The sequence below is a fragment of the Leuciscus leuciscus genome, assembly GCF_965113295.1.
Source record: "Leuciscus leuciscus genome assembly, chromosome: 19".
In the NCBI taxonomy this organism is placed as follows: Eukaryota; Metazoa; Chordata; class Actinopteri; order Cypriniformes; family Leuciscidae; genus Leuciscus; species Leuciscus leuciscus.
This window is the reverse complement of record NC_138743.1, coordinates 30,734,014-30,751,849: the sequence shown is the minus strand read 5'-3', so window position 1 is coordinate 30,751,849 and position 17,836 is coordinate 30,734,014. Positions and strand designations below refer to the sequence as shown.

At 36.7% G+C, this 17,836-nt stretch overlaps 1 protein-coding gene across 1 annotated transcript in view; it reads left to right on the top strand.

Moving 5' to 3' along the window:
* Nucleotides 1-16,706: 16,706 nt before the first annotated feature.
* The window catches only part of syndig1l (synapse differentiation inducing 1-like), a 28,551-nt gene continuing 27,421 nt past the window's right edge, over nucleotides 16,707-17,836 (top strand). Inside the window, exon 1 of the mRNA XM_082147606.1 lies at nucleotides 16,707-17,397. The gene's annotated coding sequence lies outside the window, so the exon portion shown is untranslated. The remainder of the gene's footprint in view (nucleotides 17,398-17,836) is intronic.

Sequence of the window (17,836 nt, the reverse complement as noted above, 5' to 3'; positions counted from 1 at the left end):
TGATTTCTGAAGGATCATGTGACACTGAAGACTGGACTAATGATGCTGAAAATTCAGCTTTGCCATCACAGGAATAAATTACATTTAAATGTACTCAAATAGAAAACAATTATTTTAAATTGTAATAATTCACAATATACATTTTTTTTCTGTATTTTTGATTAAATAAATGTAGCTTTGGTGCGTATAAGAGACCTTTTTAAAAACATTAATACATTTACAGGTACTGTAAACAAACAAATAAATAAATAAATAAATAAACTTTCAATTTGTATAAATGTGGGGACATTATATCTGTTCACCCACTTTTACCCCCATTTACCCACCCTCATGTTTTTCCAAAACTTACTTTCTTTCTTCTGCAAAATATATTTCATGAACTATCTTTTTAAGATAATCAGCATAAAAACTGCAGAGTTAGAGATGTTAAAGCAAAAATTGTTACAACCAACCCACCAATCTCCCATACTCAAAGTAGAGGTGATGAAAAAGTAGAAACATTAAATGAAGTAGTACATTCTGAAATGGGCTTTGAGTTTTTGCAGTCTCATTTAGGGAAATGATCCCTTATATTAGATGAATCTCCATTTTCATCCAAATGTACTGTGCTTCCATGGCTCTGGTGACAAATTCCCTCATGAAAATAGTTCTCCCTTTAGCATGGAATACAAGATGACAGAGTTTATGAGCTATATGTTCTTTATTTCTTTCATTTGCATTATTCACTGAATGTATGATATCGAATAAACGAGTGCTCCACTGATTTAATAATCTCCACAGGTGGTTGTTGTTGCTTCCATAATGCACAGTGATCCCATTTATAAATCTTTGTATATCATATAAACTATGGCCTGCATATTGCAACTGATAGCGTTATTATTTATTTAGGATTTAGTCGGTCAGAAAAAAATGACAGTGTATTCGCTCCTTTCTTTTCGGCCTTACGGAAATAGATGCAGTGTATATCCCTCAACACTCTGTAGCTGTGCGCTGTGGTCATAGCCTTAATCTCCTTGTGTTTGCTTCTTCTCAAAACGGATTAAAGGAACGGATCAATACAGAGCTGTTAACAGACTGAGAGGAGAAGAGAAAAACAGCATTAACAGCTTAGAAGTAAATATGCAGGATCACTGTGACCACCATGACAACTGGAATTGGGAGAAAGAAATGACCATCTTAGTCTAAGACACATACATTTCAATCAGTCCTTGATTTTCTCTGATTAATAATAATAATAATAATAATAATAATTTGTTACATTTATATAGCACTTTTCTCAGTACTCAAATCGCTTTACAAATGGACGGGGGGGAATCTCCTTAAACACAACCAATGTGCAGCATCCACCTGGATGCCACGATGGCAGCCATATTGCGCCAGAACACCCTCCACATACCAGTTTACTGTTGGAGAAGAGACAGGGTGATATAGCCAATCAGTATATATGGGGATGATTAGGAGGCCATGATTATGGACAGAGACCAATGGGCAAATTTGGCCAGGATGCCAGGGTGAAATCTCTAGTCTTTTGATTTTTCACTAAACCATCTTTTTTCGATGGACATCCTTGGATTATGACCACAGTCAGGACTTAGATTTAACGTCTCATCTGAAAGACAGATTTTTGGCAGTAAAGTGTCCCAATCACTATACTGGGGCGTTAAGATCGACACAGACCACATGGTGAGCACCCCTACTGGCCTCACTAACACCTCTTCCAGTAGCAAGCTAGTTTTCCCAGGAAGTCTCCCATTCAGATACTGATCAGGCTCAACCCTGCTTAGCTTCAGTGGGCAACCAGTCTTTAGCTACAGGGTAATAGCTTATGATTTGATCATAAATTTGGGACTATTAAGGGAGGTTATTTATATGTTCTCTAAATGCCACATTGAATTGCTTGCTGATCCCCAAAATAAAATAAATAAAATAATGGAGAACTGAAGGATATTTACTTTGATAATTTTTTGTCATTCTTAGCATGCGCTTTTAGATAAAAGTACACAAAAGACACAGAAGATCATCTTCTGAAAAGGTCATACAATAGAGAAGAAACCAATGTGAATTATTCTATTTCTTCTTATTTTATTTTACAAGGAACATATAGCTATTTTTGGTGAGGAGTGAGGACGGACAGCCCTTTTGTTTTGTTCTTTGGTCTCATAGTTTGAATATCTAACTTTTACCATTCTATTTGAATTCCCAGCACAAAGTCATATGTATCATTTGCAGATTTATAGGTGCCGCCTGCAAAGCAAATAAGCAGGACACTTCCCGAGTGAAAAAGAGAGGACTGGACCGCTTTCTATCGTGCTTTTGTCACAACTTACTAGGGAAACAGCCTCTGTGTACATTTAAATGAGAAATTTGATAATATAATATTCTGCTTCAAATGTCCCTAACTACCAGAACCTCTTCACATTTCCTTTTGATTAAAACAGGTAAACGGTAAGGTTATGTTTAACCTTTGCATTTAAAGGTGCAGTAAGCAATTTCTGGTAAACACTGTTGATATTTGAAATGACCAAAACCTATTTTGATGCCTCCATCCCCACATTCACGCACACGCTATGCAACAGGACTATGGCGGAATCTCATCATCAATAAGTGAAAGCAATTTGTGTTACTATGATAATTCAGGTCGAATGTCTAATTGTCATTTAGTTTCTCTACTCCTTCGATGGTAAAGTCATCCCTTCCATCCCAAAAAATAAACAGTTTGCATGATGAACAGCTCCCTAGATAACACGACAGTCCAAGTAACTAATATACTACAAAAGTGAAAAGATTAAGGGGTAGCTTAAAGAATAAAATATAGCTATCACTAAAAGGGGAACCAAAAGAAAAAACATATATTAGGAGTATGTTATCTCACGTTTCGGACACACTATCGGAGCTGATGGTTGAAACGGGCGGTGGAGGAGGTTTAGACGTTCCAGGCTTATAATAATAATAATAATAATAATTAGTGATGCACCGATGTGAAAATTGTGGCCGATACCGATAACCGATATTAATATTGCTGTTATGGCCGATACCGATATTTACCGATGTCGATATCTCTGTATAGAAAACAAATTTTAATGATTATCAAATAAAGAGCTATTTTCCAAAACACTATTTTTTTTCTTTTTTTTTTTTACTTTAGAAATGACTGATATTACTACCTTGTTTGAGGGATTATTATTATGCTGTCCAGATTAAACCTCTGGTGTGTTTATGTAATCCGGCATACCAATCTAGATGGAAGGAAATAGAAAGTCTCATATCTCAGGATGTTCCAATTCAGGCAGCATTGGGAGATATTGGACTGATAAATAAATTATTAACTATAGATAATCCTTGGTTAAATGTATCCTTAAACATTTGGAAGAAAATAGTGAAATTATGTAATTTGAAAGATTCTATCGTATTGCTGCGCTGGTGTGCCTATGATACTGAGTTCGTTCCTAATAAAACAGATAACAGGTTTAAAAGATGGACGACTAAAGGCTTAACTGCCTATTGGACATTTATGAACAAGGGGAAACTCCAGAGCTTTCAAATGCTTAAAGGAAATCACGGGCTTGAGAACCAAGACTTTTATAGGTATCTACAACTGCGCCACTATTTAGAGCATGCTAAAGGAGATGTGTCAAGGAAAGGAGAAAATGGGTTATTAAAGTTTTTTTTTTTAGCCTATCAATCAGATGTCTGTAAAAACATAATCTCAAAGCTGTACAGTGGGCTACAACAAGCTAAGCAGGTAGACACATTATACATAAAGAAGAGATGGGAGCGAGAAGGTAATCTGAGTCTTTCGGTAGAGGAGTGGGAAAGCATATGCGAGTCACAATGGAAAACTACACATTCTTTGTTCTGGAGAGAGTTTGCGTGGAAGGGTGTTTCTAGATTTTTCTCCACACCTGCCCAGATCAAGCAACAGTCATATAGATCCAATTGTTGGAGAAGTTGTGGGGCCGACAAGGCAAATAATTTCCACATTTTCTGGAGCTGTCCTTCTATTAATCAATATTGGTATGAGATACATAATTGTTTGGAAACGATTCAAATTCCCTTCAGTTTTGAGGTGATGTATTTGGGTTTGATTACCAGAGATTTTCCAAACAAATATCTTTTTAGAATCCTAACAATAGCAAGTAAGAAAGCAATTACAAGAAAGTGGTTGCAACCAAATTTGCCCACTCTCGAAGACTGGAAGAACATAGTACATGATATTTTTACAATGGAGAAGCTAACCTATGCGCTAAGACTAAAGTCCCAGTTGTTTTCAGTACTATGGAGAGAGTGGATTGATTGTACATCCCCTATGATCAGATTTTGGTTAACTGAATAAAATAAAGACAGTTGCGATTTAGCGACTTAGGGCAGTCACTTCATAAGAATTGGGTCAATAAGGTGATGCAGTAGTGTTTTTTTTTTTTTTTTTTTTTTGTTTGTTTTTTTGTTTTTTTTGTTTTTTGGGGGGGGGGTTCTTTAATAATTCTTGGATGACTTTATTTTGTCTTATTGTTCTCATATAGGGATTGTATATGATCTATTCTTCAAATGTATAAGAATACATTCCTTGGTCTCAAGTGATTCAATACATTAATGTAACTAAGAATGTCCTTTTTGTGATTATCTTAGTATAATACACTGATAATGTCTGTATCTCTATACTGAATATTTGATTCAGTTCTGTTTTTTTTTCTCTTCTTTTTTGTTTTAAAAAAAATCTAATTTATCTTTAAAAAAAAAAAGATAAAAAAAAAAAGAAATGACTGATATTGGGCACCTTTACCTGTGTGCAAAATATGTCACATACGACACACATGCATTATACTGCATTGCATATACAGTAATGTGTGCCGGTCAACTTGTCTAAAATTAAGAAACCCTTAGAAAACAGTAAAAAAATAAAAAAATAAAAAAAAATAAAACAGGAACATTGTGTAAAATTAAGATGGGCTACTTTATTTATTATTCCAATATCCAAATATGATACTAAAAAATACCACAGGGAAAAGGGCTTCTATTTGTGACGTGCCGTCTTTGCGTTTGAACATTGCACATTTTAAACAGGACACTCATTAACTGAATAAATGTTAGCCAATACAAACATATTTATAGAAAACAGTTGACAATGAATAGACAGGAGTCCAATAATAGCATAACGAATCATTCTAAAAATAATAACAAGTAGCCTAGGCTATAAGACCAATCCGACATGGGCTGTGTTAACAGTAAAACGTCCGTCATTTAACGAATTTTAAAAACACGGATGGATAATACAAAATACTTTCTGATATTTTGACAGAAAAAAAACAAGCAAGAACAAAATTTAAACTTAGCCCGTCAATTTTTCATTTTACAATTATCTTCTCTCTCTGTGTGTGCGCGCGTCCGTGTTTGTGAGAGCGAGAGCTCGCGCAGCACTGATACAACGGTAGCCTACTTTTTAATCCATAAGTAACGAACGCGCTAGTTTTCATACAAAATAAATATGTAACATAATTAGGTAGGCTACTTTAGTTATTATTAATACAATAACGTAACACATGAAGGCTACGTTTCTCAACACTGAGAATGAATCAATAAACGCCTGTTTCTCCACGCGCTTATCAGTAATCCACAAATCACACGTGCTGTCACTTTTGAGAAAAATCTAATTCGAACGGGTATGAAATATCAAGCAATATATTCAAATATCTACGAGTCAAAAAACGATCAGTCAAAAATGTGTCATGAAGAGGAAAAAAACATAAGTCGCACTTTACGGACGGGACAGTTGACGTGAGCGCTCTGAAAGCGCCACTGCTTTAAAACTTTCACAGAGACCTCAAACAGAAAGCACAAAAAACCTGTCTTTAAATTTAATTTCGTTTTGTATTAATTGTATCTTAATTTTGATAAATGTTTCATCAACCAATTGCCTGGATTGAATTAAATAAGAAGTATAGTAGAAAATATTTAATCAGGGAGTGGAGCGCGTCTCATAAATGAACCGAAATCTACCTGCCTCACAGACCGGAGACATATATAGAAAGCTTGAAATGTCTATTTTTAAACAGAACAATTCAAAACGAAAGAAAACAGACTGTTCTCTGCTTATGTCATCTGTATGAAATGTGTATTTATCTCAGGCACATTCACTACTGCTAAGATTGAGTCAGCATGGTCAACTTCATCTTCAACTTCACACGTCAAATATCGGCCTGTTCACATCGGCCATATTTTGACATCGGAATGATACCGATGTGTAAAAAAATTACCATATCGGCCGATATTATATCGGCGGCCGATATATCGTGCACCACTAATAATAATAATAATCAAACAAGTTAAGATGACATGCAAAGCAAAAGACAGAATATCTTAGTTCTGTAAAACACAGCAAAACCAAAGTTACTCATGTATCGAGAAGAAATAAAGCAACCTCTGCATCCGTTTTCAGGCCTTCCTGCCTCTCCAGCGCTGGAAAGCCTCTCTTAATTGCCTCTAGCCTGATCGTAACCCTTCTTTTTAAAGTTATATTCCAATGGCATTTTCCTAATTTTCCTCTTTTATATTTTCTCTGCCATCTCTCTCTTTCTATAGTTGTTCTGCTAATGTCTGTCTTGTGCACTGAGCTCTCTCTCTCTCTCCTCCCCCATCATGAGTGTATACGCACCTTCATGCCGATTGGCTACAAGTGTGTTTTGGTGCTCGGTCCGAACCATTTTTCAACAGCGTTTTTCAAAAATCGCTTACTACTCCTTTAAGGATTACAGGCTCTCTGAAATATAACAATAAAGAGAAGGAAGTGATCGAGGGAAGACGAAGGGACGAGTGAAACTTGATAGAAAGCACTCAGATATCAAAGCTGACAGTCATTCTCTTTTTGCACTCCAGTAAATTCTTTAACAGTCACATCTATTGGTGATAAAAAATAAACTGCATTGGGCTCCATAGAAACTAGGTGGAACACCTGAATCTGAGTTCTCACGAGTCTAGGTCCACAAAAACCATCAAGAGTTCAAGACGTTGAACCATAAAGTGTTAAAGCTGATACTTCCATTCAAATCACATACAGCCTTCCAGGTTCAATGAAAGGTAGAATCATTAGAGAGGATTTGTGGTATAGCATTGATTACCAAAAAACTGTAATATTTGTTTGTAATATTATTAAAAGAAAATTGGGTATTATTTGAGCTTTAACGTTGTTCCCAACTTGTACAGTTGTTTTACGGTTTTAGGTTTTACAGGTGTTTCGCAACAACATTGTAAAATTAGATATAACTTAGGTTAGACTTTGGATATACCAAGATGATTCGCTCATTACTATGAATGGGAGAAAGTGCAACACGAAATATTGCGGAATAAGTCCCACCTTCAAAAAAAAAAAGAGCCAACCGCCAATTGGAAAAGTCATTAATAATCAATAATGGCAGCTGCCGTTAGAACAGGGATGTCCAATCCTGCTCCTGGAGGGTCACTGTTCAGAAGAGTTTAGCCAAAGCCACTAGGTGACAAGCCTGCAACCTTTAGTCACAAAGCGTAACGGCTAATGCTAACGGCGGTATGCAGGGAAAGGGGAGAAGAGGCCATTTTTTATGAATGGATGTCAATGGAGAGGAGGCTTCACTACACCGAATGAGGAAACACCTTATCATTTAAGTAATCGACAGCCTGTGTGCTAATCTTTAACATGTTTTACACTAAACTTTTTGTTGTGACTATACTATTGAAAACGACAGTATTTTCATGTATACGAATTGGACCAATCATTGTAAGTGCCTCAGTTTACCCTGATTTGTGTTGTTTTTAAAGAAAAGGAGGGAGAAGTGTACAGTAAGTACATTTTTGTGGCAACATTATTCTGCAGGTGTTGTTAATTGAGCCTAACTAAAAATTATAGCGGAATTGTGTGTTTACTGCTGGGAAGACTTTGGCCCCGTTTACACTAGTGCATTTTCATTTTAAAATGCCGTTTTAAAATGAAAACGATCCTCGTCTATACTGGCATTTCCACTGCGTTTCAGAAACGATCTCCGTCCACACTACACTACCGAAAACGCATGTCACATGACCGCTCATGCACGCATTGCACGTACAAGTGTAAACAGCTGCCTCTTGTGAATGTAGGCGGTTGCATTATTATAAAATGCAGAGTTTAACTGCACAATGGCTGCTTAAAAGGAACACAAAGTCAGCAAAGCTTGCCGTTCCGTCTCCATGTTATTGTTTACACGGTTGTCGAGGCTGGTATTTACAGAGCCGTTAAGAGAGACGGCTCTGATCTGTATTTCCCCAAATTAATGATTGCAGAACAATAGCCACCAACGGTCTCTACGATCAACTTATGCTTACGATGCTTTCTGGGAAACACACTCCTTGGTCTATTATTGTTGTGTTCCGGTAGCGTAATGTGGGAAGCCATGCCGTCGTTTTCAAAAGTCTCCGTTTGGTCTGAAACACAACCTCAGAGTTTTCTAACTAAAACGGGGTCTGAAGTGAGGTTCGAGGTTTGAACATGCCGGAGTGCAGGCGACAGGTATAACCGCAGCAAAAGTTATGCATTTTAAAACGAAAACGCCCTAGTGTAAACGGGGCCTTAGAGTTTGGAGAGCAGGTGTCTAAGAAGTACGTTTCACCATCATGTCACATCAGCATTTGCTCCTGACATGAGCTGGGTTGCAAGAAGTCTCAGGGAAACAGATTACCCAGTGTATTTATTTTTTTAGAAACGGAGCTGAGAAAGCTATGAGCAAACATTACTCTTTGACAGCTGTAATGAGGCAACAACCAAACTCATCAATGCTGGATGAATCCATGGGGCAGAAATCCATAACTCCCAGCTACTGTGAGTTATTTGAATCCCAAAGAGAAGATTGTGTAATATGAAGGAAATGACTATTGATTCGGCTCGGCTAGTGTGCATACCACTCCCTTCTGCAACACACACTTATTTATTGTGATGTTTTAGAAGTATAATAATACAGGACATTGCCCCCTCTTGTATTTTAGACTTTAACGGTATAGTGAGACCTCAGGCTATTCCATCAATGCCTGGCCCATTAAATTCTTCTTGAATTGATTGAAATAATAATAATAATAATAATAACTATATGATCCTAACACTTTGGAGTACTGTGAGTCCTTGGCCTATAATGGTTAGCAGGCAAGCAGAAAGTCGCCTACTTCAAATTACATTATTAACACTAGACTCAAGTACCTTGAAATGCGTGGACATGCAACATCAAACTTAGTCTTTAAATTTGATAAACTTCCAGAGGCCAGATGCATGAGGTAAAATAAAGAAATTAAAGAAGAGATTGTCAGTCTTATGTCAGCTCAGATCTGTTCTAAACAGCTTGCAAGCATTTTTTGCCCTTGTGTGTTATTGAGAGAAACCTTGATGATATCTTTTGAACTCAAACAGGTCTCCAATAAAATACCTCCTATCTTAAAACAACACAGACATCTTTACAGGAAAACCTACTCACATTTTGCTTTTAATCACAATAGATGTCACTTTTTCACATCGTGATATAACCACTCAAATGGAACTGTACCTCAAAAGTAATTTCAAAGTTCAAAGGGTCTAAAACAAGTACATAATCAAGCGATTCACTCAAGTGCAACTCAATAACTAGAATTTTTTGACATTTAATTTGACTTTGCTCAGGCAGAAATCTTAGTTTTTACACTAAGATACTACCAAGAAAGAACAAGAAATTAGGAACAAGAAAGATAATAATATACAGGCAATGATATACAGGTATTGCTATTGATCAACGTATAGGCTATAATCAAGCATTCAAGAGAGCTGTGTAATAAATACAGGGTCTACACATATATGTACAAAAATATATAAATGTATGATACCATGATTATTTAAAATATACTGTCTGAAATATAATAAAATATAAAATATACTGTGTACCTTACAACATTCACAAAACAACAATGCTCATAATGTAAAGCAAACCTGAAGTAATCTCCCTTTGTACGTCAGTGGAACATTGGATAAGTAAAGTCCTTTATTGTCTTGACAAAGACTTTGGCAGTAACCCAAACTCAATGTCCTGACAACCACCGTGAGTTTATGCACTCTCAGGTCATTGCTTCTGGCCTTGATTTCTTGTTTCTCTTTAAAAAAAAAAAAAAAATAAAAAAAACATACAGACAGATCCTTATTTAAAATTCAGCAGCATCAGAACATCAGAGTTCAACCTAACTTTAACTGTGAGAATATGATTAAGGTCAGTCCAATAACAATTGTTCAAAGAGATGGCACAGAAAAAAGAAGAGTTAAGGGGGTGCAGCCAACAAATATGCAACAACTGCATGTCAATATGGACCAAAATCTCTGAGGAATATTTCCAACACCTTGATGAATCTATGCCATGAAGAATTAAGGTAGCTCTGAAGGCAAAAGCAAGTCCAACCCAGTACTAGCAAGGTGAACCTAATAAAGTGGCCGTATACATAATCAATTGAATATTTAAAATAGTATTAATTGTAATAATAAGCCAATAACACACATTACAGATATGTGGTCTGCACAAACCATGCATATCTTCATTGCAAGTAAACAAGCATTTAAAGCAGTCTGGGTCTTAATCGTTTCATGGTTTTCAAGCTGAGTAAGGCTAGTTTGGATTATTGAACTTATTGATGGATTTACACTAAAATACAGAGTCTGATTGGATGCACTGCTTTTGATGTTAACAACAAAAGATGGGAATACTTTTCTGCTTCCTATTGATAAACTTGATTTACCAGACAGAAATAAATAAAGCTGAACAAGACAGCAGGTCTGAGCAGGTCAAACCACATAACACCACCAGAATGTCTAGTGCTGTCAAAGATAAAATATTGATTTAGACCTTCATGTGTGACACTGAACTTATCTCCATTCACAAGGTTTTTTTTTTTTCTCCATGCAATATTACAAGGCTGTAAGACATTACAAGATTACTTTATTAGTAATCTTACTGTGCTTCAGTGGCTTGAAGCTCTGATCATCACAAAACTAAGACTGACGACAGAGAGATGTTAATTGACTTCTGTAATTTCAATATCTTTGTAAAGTTCGCTTTTTAAAAGGTCGATAAAAACAAAGAGACTTCATTTGTGTTTTGGCTTTATAAAGCTCAGTGGGTGTGAATTGGCTTTCAAGTCTAATTCCTGCTTAGAGTTAATGCTGCAGTCAAAGCATTAACTTTGAAAAAGACAGGCATTTAAAAGGCCATTCATTATAATAAAACACTTTGTTCTACACATTTGCTCTCTGCATTCAACTTTTCTTTTTTTTTCTAATTAAAAAAACTTGGACTTTAAGTACACAGACATGTTAAGCTGGATGATTCCATTATGTCTAACTTCTTGTTTTGTAACTTGACAAATATGGTGGTCTTTGTTTCTCTTTTCCATTCTTTCCTTGTGCTTTTCTGGACATTTTTTGGCCAACCTCAAATCCAATTGTTCTATTGTCACTGTAGATATAGAAACAATTTAGGTATACTGATGACAATCCTCCCTATCGGCAATATGCACTTTGTAATAATCATGTTCCTTTCATTTTAGATTGAGTTTATGAATTATTAAAGCAACCATTTCTACAGCTTATAATTATTATTATTTGTTATCTAGTTTCCATGTCTGCTCAGATTTAAACTATTCTAATTCTAACTTCAATTTTATTTGACTGAAATGGAAAAGTCTTAACCACCCACCCACCCTTGTCAGAAAGATTGTCATTTCTGCAATTGGAAAATGTAATTGCTCACTGATTATCTTAACAGCTACTTTTTCATCAGGAGCTCTCTATTTCCTTTGGTAATTCACTGACAGGATAATTTACAACAAAAAAAACTATTTAATTATTAATTAAAGTGCCCCTATTTAGTTTTTTTGAATATTCCCTTTTATGCAGTGTGTAATATAGCTGTTTGTAAATGTAAACGTTCTGCAAAGTTGTAAAGTCTGTGCTGAATTACCTAATAAACTGTATCTGTATGCCTCACGGTGGGGAAGAGACTGATTATTCTTTTGTGAAAGGCATCAGGCTTGACTTAAACATTATTTTCCATTTTTTATTAAATAATTGTGCACCAGTGCAGCAACTGTAAATAAACCAATGGCTTCACAATAGGCTGACTCCAAGACAAAACCATAGAATTATCTACAGATCTACAGTATAATAATGGGAACATTGAATCATCTTAGAGAGAGTTTCATCATGTTGACTGTCGTAACCGAGCGCTGTTTGAATGCTGAATGACTGACAGCAGCAGCGGAGGGAAGCACTTACGTGAACTTGTGAACGACTTAATATTCATCTGTAGGCCTACCTCACATTAAGCTATGGAATGGCTTCAGAAAACTTGGAATATATAGTGCACAAAAACATTATGGTGCTTTATAATGTTTTTGTGCCTTTTGTGTGGTATAACAATAACATACATGTATGCACAATATCGGATTTGGATCGGTCTCTCTGGCCAATACCCGATCCGGCAAAAATTTGCAGTATAAAAGCAATACCAATACTGAGTATCAGATCGGCACACCCCTATAAACTATCTGTATTGTATAAAGCGTGACTAAATAAAAGTGACTTGACAATGCAGTATCATAGTTTCAAAGCCAGTATTTAAGTGCATTTGAGGTGCTTGCTTTGGACTCTTGTTAAAGCAGCAACACAATGGAAGCACAGGGCTCTCTTTCCCATGTGGCGCACTCAAATGCATCCAGCAGAAACTTGCCTTTGAGCCGGTACTGTCCATCACCTCATCCACAGAGAACAACCTCTAATCTGCCTCACCAACACATCTGTTTTGAAGAAAAGTTCCTACTATGCCTGAAAGCCCTCACCACTGTGGGTTCACCTGTAGGGTGACCCGTGTCAAATTCCACCTCATACCACCTCTTCTGCTGGGAGCCTCCATGGAGCAGGGGGCAGGGTGAGCGGCAGAGATGCTACATGTATTTTTAGCCACGCTATGAATATGAAAGATTTTAGGCAGCAAACGAGGAACAGGAGTTGGTGATAACACCTAGTAATCTGATGTGAACGGTCATATTTCACACAAGATCTCAGAGAGGCCTACTGTCTCTTCATTTTATACAAAATCAAAGTTGTAAAGCAATTCATTTAATCTGCTTATGTTGTATATAGAGCACATCCTCCCAAGTGCATGTGAATGGGAAGTGAATAATTGAATGTTTTTCCAAGACTTTTCATACAAATAGGTATCAGGATAAAAATCTAAACACAGCAATATGAGGGCAGACTAAGTTGCTGTTTATCAAAAGGGAAACAAATAATTGATTATCACAGATAAAAATTACTTTCTATTCTTTTAAATATCGGAATATTATATTATAGTATAGGGATATTATATTATAGGGATATTTCACCCCCAAAAAGAAAAAAAATGTCATAATTTATTGCCCCTACTGTTTTTCTAATGATTTTCTTTATTCTGTGGAACATGAAAGATTTTTTTTTATTTATTTTTTTTAAAGAAAAATGTTGTTCTGGACCCTATTGACTTTCACCGACAATTTTTTTTTCTTTCATGTTCCACAGAATAAAGAAAATCATACAGGTTTGTCATCAGCAAATGATGACATCATTTTCATTTTACCCTTTTAAATTTCATTTTAAACAACATGAAAATAATGAACATGTTATGGGCTTGTAAAATGGCAAAAGTGCCCGTTTTTCTGCACCACATGTCTACCAGTGAACCAGAAACAGTTTGGTCACAGCTGGGAATTGGAGATATGCAGGAAAACACTTTCTGGTGTGACAGCTTCAAACCACTCTTACTTAAACCATGAGGTCTTTTTATCCTTTAGCACATGCACATGTTTGCCACCTTCAAATAGGGATTCTAGGACAGAAGTCCAAGGTATTTGTTGACTTTCAGTTCCTTGGTATGTTTCTTTTGACAAAATTCTTTGAGGTTTATCTTTAGAATGTTTCATTTAGGGAGTAAAATAGAAGAAAAAAATTGTTTGAGGTAATTTAAAGGAACAGTTTCTACATATATAAGGAGCTAAAGTAAATCTCTCTACATGGATATATTAATACACTTTTTTATTTTAGAAGAAATTTTTCAGTTACAATATGCCTTGGAGATTTGTTTTCCCAGTTTAAACCCCCCAAAAATGATCTATTTTCTTTTCACACCTTAGAGGTACTGAGCTTATGAGGCACACAATTTATGGCCAGCTGACTAACACTGCCCTTCACATGTGCTTCAATTATTGTTCTTGTGGAATTTCTTGATGTTACGGCTGATTTTCTGTTGCCCAAAACCAATGCACAATGCACAACATTTTATGTTATGTGGAGGTCACTAGTACAAATGTTTCACTTTCTGCTATTCCATCTTGAGTTCTTCCAAGCCCAAGGCTAACCATTCTAACCATTATCCTGTTAATACAGTAGGTTATACAATGTGAATGTCAACAGCAGTCTTGTTCAGGACTCTTAAAGAGTTCGTCCAACTGTAATGGCCACTTCAATGCTGAATCTTTAGCTGTGTCCCAATTCAGAGCCTGCATCCTTCAAAGAACTCAGACTTCAGATGCTGCATCCTTCAAAGGCCACGAAGGTCGGACCGAACATTGATAAATGGGACGGTCTAGCCTACAGAGGATTGTTCTTGTCGCCTTGCAACTGTGACAGCTGCCGTAGATGAGTGGCCGTGACGTTTGTACTGGACTTTTTTTAAAGTTATATTAAACTGTCTGAAAACAAAACAGGGTTCACAAATTTCCCAAGTATGTTCACCACAGTCCATATCTGAATGTGAAGAGTATAAACTATATTTAATCGCATTTTGGTAGGATATAAGTCAACATTTGAACCACTTCAACTAAATGACATTTTAAGTCATTTAGATATTTGAGTAGCTGAAACCAAATACTTACATTAAAAAGTGTAATTATGCAATTTCTCTCCCAAAAAATCCTGTTGTCACTGGCGCGCAATGAATTCTGGGGTAGGCAAGGCTGCGAAGTATCCTGTTGTATCCTTAATTTCACAGGAAACGAAGGATGCATTTGAAGGAGCCTCAGAATCGGGACAGGCTTCGTTGTGCCGGGGTGAAGCAATCGGCCTTCACATGCGGCCTTCGAAGGATGCAGACTTTGAACTGGGACGCACCTGTGTCCACAAGTTCCTGTTGAGGCACAACTGACCATAGCTGTACATTCTTCTCAAAGATTCTCTATCTGCCTGATAGCCGTCTCCAGATGGACCCCGAAGAAGTGTACCCCAAGGATATTCATTTGCAGCTCTAATGTTCTGTGGCAAAAGACCTGAAATAATTTCATCTGAAATAAATTGAATCTCAAAGCTCATCGGATCCTTAAGTTAAGCCCGCAGGTACAACAGCCTTCCTCTTTACGAGCAAAATGGACAAAAAGAGAAGGTCTGAAATCACATATAAATGATAACGTAAACAGTGGCAGAAGGGAAAAGTGAAATGAGGCTTTGCCTCACTCTGTGCAAGTCGAATGTGCTGTGGGAGACGTTGTGATGGATTTCGGTTTAGAGCGTGTGGAGCAGCTGTTTGCTCTGAGCCTGTTTTTGAAGAGAAAAGCAAAGTGTGGACACATGCCACCACAAAAGGCAGCAGTCTATTAAATGGCATGCTTTCACCCAGGGCTTACTGCTTCTAACCACTGAATCAGAAAAGTCAGGTTTTATAATGCACATTGACATATTCTCCTTTGCACTTTTAATTACTGTCCTCTCTGCAATCTATTTTCCCCCATGTTCTTGTTTTCTACAGAAATGATTTACTGAGCTATGACATCAACTAGCTGTTCAGCCGGTATCTCCATGTCACCCCTTTTTTTGCCCTCCCCCTATTACAGATCCAACAGAGCACATGAAAGGGGATTTTGAGGCACATCAATTCTGCACTCAAGACACAGACACACCGGAGCATTTCCCTCCATGCTGTATCCCCATCTGACTCTTACTTTTTATAGAAACGCCACCTCCTCCTATTTTCTATTACATTATATACATTATATACCTTTTTAGTGAGATTACAAGAGCACTGATAGTCTTCAGCCTTATCTTACACAATGGGTCATTCCAAGAAATGGGTGCCGTATCCGTTTTTAAAAGGTGATTTTTAAAGCAAATTTATTTCATAATGATAAACATTCAATCAGATGAAGAATGTTAGTAAATTGCATTTTGCCATCTTAAGTGAAATTAAAAATAGTCCGAAATTTGCCAAACGCAATCATAGGTTAATCATTTAGGGTTGCAAACCTAACAAAATATAGGCTATGATGAAAAATATAATAAAGTAAAAAAAGAGATAACATCTTGAAAGAATGGTGTCATCATCATTAAAATGTGAAGTAAAACATGTTTATCTATGTATCTCTCTATAATATATACTTTTAAGTAGGCTTCTCATTGCTGAAGTCATTGTTTACACATGTTCATGAGGGACAGAAGGCTCCTTTTTCACAGAATGACCCAATCATGTCCCTTTTTGTTCCTCTACACTTATTTCCCATGCACACTCCAACTAGTGAAATAAATAGGCTACATAAATAGATAGATAAATACTTTGCTGTACATTTTATCGTCAATATCCCCAGCAGAGATTCCCTCACAAGATGTGAAATCAATACGCTTTACAGCTCTAAGATCCTCGTCCCACGCAAACCTGCCGTATTATGTTTTTATTTCGGCTAGAGGAGAGTCGACGGAAACGCGTCGACGCACACAAGACTAATGGTACATATTTCGTGTCCTTTTTGGAGAGACGCACAACGGAAAGTCCGTGCGCACTCTGTCACTGACAGCATTCAAACCTTGTTCTCTCAGAACGAAACATATTGTCTTCTATTGAACGGGAATTTACAGCTTCACACAGCAATAATCTAAGGTGACTTTATAAATGCATACAGTAAAATCAAAGGGACAGCGAAAGATTTTGTAGCAGATATTGTGTTTTAAAAGCTGCGCGCGGAGGTTCAGACAAGAAAGTTCGCGCGGTCCTGAACAGCTCATGATTTAACTGAAAGATGCGCGCGGACTCGTACTACTATGAGGTGCGGTGTACAGTAAGACTGTTTTAAAGCGGGACTGTGTTACTGTCAGTCATTTCACCGGCTTTTATCAGATATATTCTGCATTAGTCAAGTTGGATATCTGTTGCTCGAAAAATGACTCACGTTTAAGCAGGTTCATTGTTTCGTTGCTCGTGTGTTCATCCTTAGAAATCATAGGTATTGTTGTTCGCCGAGTTTACCGGCGCATCACGGGCTTCTGGAATGGAGACAAGGATTCAAACCGTTTGACATTTCTGTGGAAAACCAGTCGAATGCCAAATTGTCACTGAATCAAATCGAATGAGCCGGACACCTGGATAACTGAGTCGCAAGGTAAGACATGGTCATTTCCGAATATGAGGCTGAAATTTGTCATAAATATAGGTGCTTACATATAAACTGAATCCTGGTATAAACAGATATTCTGATTTGTAGGCTACACTAAATACCTAGATTAATTGCTACTATGAGTTATACTGTCTAAATTATAAGCCAGCATTTGGCCAGAGTGTATTACAGTTTGAAAACCTTTAAACACAAAAGTAAATTTTATGCTTTTGTCTGAGCCCTTATGTGAAAAGTACACTGTACTGATATGCCATACGCATTTACTTATTTAATGTTGCAATAATGGGGCTAATTATCGTTATTGACACATCATGGATATGACAAATTTGTTTTACGCACGTTACTTAGTGTATAGTACCTAATCTGTGCAGTATTCACTACACTGTCCAGTACAGTTTACAAGCATACAGATGTATTATGCAAT